Source organism: Nestor notabilis, unplaced genomic scaffold (genome assembly GCF_000696875.1).
Source record: "Nestor notabilis isolate BGI_N333 unplaced genomic scaffold, ASM69687v1 scaffold28345, whole genome shotgun sequence".
Lineage (NCBI taxonomy): Eukaryota > Metazoa > Chordata > Aves > Psittaciformes > Psittacidae > Nestor > Nestor notabilis.
In genome coordinates this window covers 16308-20197 of record NW_009929383.1, presented here as the reverse complement: position 1 = coordinate 20197, position 3890 = coordinate 16308, and positions in this window count along the sequence as shown.

The window sequence follows — 3890 nt, the reverse complement described above, 5'->3', positions numbered from 1 at the left end:
CAGCCTTCTGTGCATCCTGCTGAAAACAGACTGAACAGGACTGAGCTTCTCATGTGGTCAGCTGCATACAGGACAGAGCATGGATGTTCAGTACACTTCACAGTAGTAGTGAAGTAGTCACACACTACTGCTGTGACTGCTTCAGTAGTCTATTTTCTGCTAATGGGTTGTTTCCCACCCGCTCCAGTTAATCCTAGTTCGGGACCAACTGATTCTTTAGGCAGCAGTATGATAATGGTCATGTGTCCGTGAACCTCAAACACTAACTAACTTTTCTCTGAAATCTAGAAAACTGCAAACAAATTTTAGTGCCCGATAGCAAGAAACTTAATCGCAGCAGAATAGGACGGTTGTAATTGCAGGCTTGTTCATTACGTAGTAGTGTATTCATGAGCCACTCTGTCTTGAGTGTTTCACTTGGGCTTTCATGAACAATGTTGGTTTTCCTCTCTTTTCTTCCCTACCTGAAAATATGACAAGATTTAAGAAACCAAAACAAAACCTGAAAGGAGGTGGTACTCGTGTACTCAGAGTATTTTTAAATAAAATCTGTGATGCTGCCTGTAATTTTTTTGTTATATTTGCCTTGTGGAGTAACATTTCCATTGCCCTGTTCAAAGCACCATTTGTTACTAAAGCCCAAGATAAGGGAACTAAGTAGGACTTGGAGAAATAGAAGGATAATCACTGTCCTTCAGACTGCTATTATAAACTTTCCTTTGAGTGTCTTGATTAAGTATATAGAATACAAAAAATCAGATAAAGTGAATGTTTAGAAATTATTGGAGGTATTCCAAAGTGCTTTATCAGCTTAAATTTTGAAGGTAAAGACACATGCCCATTCTGCTCCTGGGGCCTCTGTTGCCCCAGCAAGTGGGGCAGGTATTTTTCCACCAAGTGCGTGAACGCCAACAGTGTAACTTGCCCTGTGTTATATTGAAACTGAAGCAGGACAAAGCTTGAAAGGAAGTGCTGCACAGTTGGGTATGTGAACTATGATCTGTGGCTCCTGAACCCGCTGATCACGTGGTATCTGTGGAGATAGTGACACTATTCATAGTTTCCACACTAGATGAGGGATTGCAGACAGGCATGGACTTCCATGTTTCATGTAACACTTGTCTTCCAAGATCTTTTTAGAGTAATAGTTCTTTCCATGAAAAGAATGTGCTGATTAACATGAGCATGAATACTGAAGTACCAGTTCTGGGTAACGCAGTATGAAAAGCTGCAGTGTGAAATAACGTATGGTGGCTAAATGATACAGCTTTGGTGGCTGGAATTTTAAAAGGTAGCTTGCTCCACTGCAGACTACAAAGCTCTGGCACATCACAACAAATAGTTTTCTGTGTAGGACTGAAACTTGGTGTATTATGTGTTAGGTTTTTTTTTGCTGCAAGCTTGTTTGCTTTGCTCCCCTTATATTCTGTTTGTGGAACCTCAATGTTTTTAATACTTTATCCTTCCATTTCTTACAAAATTGTCAAAGAACATGAGTTAGCTATTGTGGTGATGCAAAATAAGCCTCGTTTACTGCACATTCCTGAACGGATGGGTATTAAATTGCCATTGGTATAGAAGTGAACTTAGCTTCAGTTGTGGTTTGGCTCAGTCAAGAAGGTCTTTGTCCAGCTGATGCACAAGTAAAAAGACTGGCTGTACCTGTGGTGGTACAACTGCGTAATTCTCTGCTGTTACCTCAGCTTTGGGCTTTCAGTGTTGGAAAGCCTGTGGCTTACTGTCACCAAGTTATGTGTGGTGTACCTTGGGATAAGCAGACATTAAACAAACACCAAAGCATAGCTGTTATACTGGACCATTTTATGCTCTAACCAAGAGCCTAGCATGTTGTTACTTTTATGTAGCATATTTTTAATTTAGCAAGTTAACTTTATCAGAGGATACAGTAGGTCCCTTTCCAAGACTCTTGGGCTCTCAATACTGGTAATCTACAAGCATCAGCTGGCTTGGCTTTCTGCAGGATGCAGGGATCTATACTGCTTTTTCTGAAGAACAATACAATTAGCAATGCATAATCACATGTCAGCCCTGAATAAACAGGGTAACTGCTCTGTGTGGAACTTAAATATGATTTAAGTTAAAATCTCTAAGTTAGTCTTTTAGAAACTGACTTTGTTTTAAAAAACCCTGACAAAACAACTGAGTGGTAAATCATGTTTTAGATTAATTACAACACATTGTTGATCAGGAAGTTGGTTTCAAATTTAAGTGCATATTGCACTGTTGGATCACGTAAAATGTAAATGCTTTAAATCTGCTATATTTTGGAGTATGTTGTGACAAATAGTTTTTGTATGACTTTTATGAAGGCTGAAAATATAACTTTGTAAAGTAATCCTGAATGAGGACGCAAGACTTATTTTAAATACTTCTGCTCCTCTGCTTATACATAAAATAATATACATAAAATAAAGATTTTATTTCGGACTGCAGTTAAAGTGGTGCTTATAATGTACTTTTAGCTCTATACTTTTGCATGTATAGGCCACTACTTGTATTTGTATTGGCTAGTTTTTTATGTGTGACCTAAACCACAAATCCTTGGCCAGCAAGTATTTTGTTGGCAGTAGTTGTACGCAGCATTCACATCTAGCGCACCATAACTGGATCTTAAATGGCTTATCCTGTGCATGCCTTGTACAACTTGGATCTTTTCTGCATAAAGTTCTGAGAACTTGTGTGAAACTAGGATTAAGAAATAGGCATGAAAAATTAAGGTAGGAATCAGTAAGGTTCTTAAGATGATGATCTCCCTACACTCAGAAAGCAGTGCCGCGTTGTATGAAGTAGTAATGTTCTTCAGCTGTGTTAAGATAGGATTTGAGTATATGCCTGTACAGACCCAAAGTCTGTTGAGACCCAGAGGATGGTCTACATTTTATCAGCATTATGGTCTTGCAATAAATTCCAAGCAAGCGGAAAATCAGCTTATTAAAACACCTAGTGTTTTTAGCAAGTGTTAGGCCTCTGTAAGGGCACAATTTCATTTCATTTCAGAAGTGCTTCAGCACAGATCACTGCAGAACACGGTGTGTTTGCAAGCATTAGCCTGATTTGCCATTGTTAAACTAGACCTAAAGGGTCTAGCTTAAGACTTTGTAGTTCCCTCTGGAGGACAGAGGTGACCACAGTTCACCTTTTAGAAGGCTCAGAAAGACACAGTTTCTGCCAGTGCAGTGTTTCTGAACAATACAGCAGGGAGGCAGCTGTATTACCATTAGCAATACGATGAATGAAGAACGTCATCGGCCCTGAGGAACTAGTGTCATGTTGTACCTCTTCAGGCAAGCCACAGCTTGTGACCAAACTTAATTCCTGCAGTAAATGCGCTTTGGGTGTCAATTCTCTAGTTCTGCCTTTGGCAAAAGCAATCTATTTGCATTCTTTCTGTGAGAAACAAGGAGTCTCACGGTTCACCTTATGTAGCGGAAGCAAATACTAAGTCATGCTAGAGGCGAATTTAATTTTCAGCGTGCTTACCTTGTTCACAGTATCTTCATCTCTTTTGTGTACCATGGAAGAAACTGTCACACCTGCTCAAGAAACAGCTGCTGTCATGTGTGATGTTAAAAGAAAACAGAGTATGTTTGCTATGCAATGCAGCAGAATGTTTATTAAACATTGTTTGTATAGGTACAAACACTTCCAAATAAAATTGTTATACCTCTGGGGTGTGACCTGCATAGCATTTTAGTTCCATTTCCTTTACATCTGATATGTATTGTAGCAGAACACTTGAATGCTACACCTTACTGATCAAATGCATACTGTATACAGGAGTTCACAGAATAATGCAGTACTGTTTTCCAGTCAGCAGCGAGGTAAAGTACTTCTTAACACCAGACTTAAAAGGGAAACTTCTGTAGCTT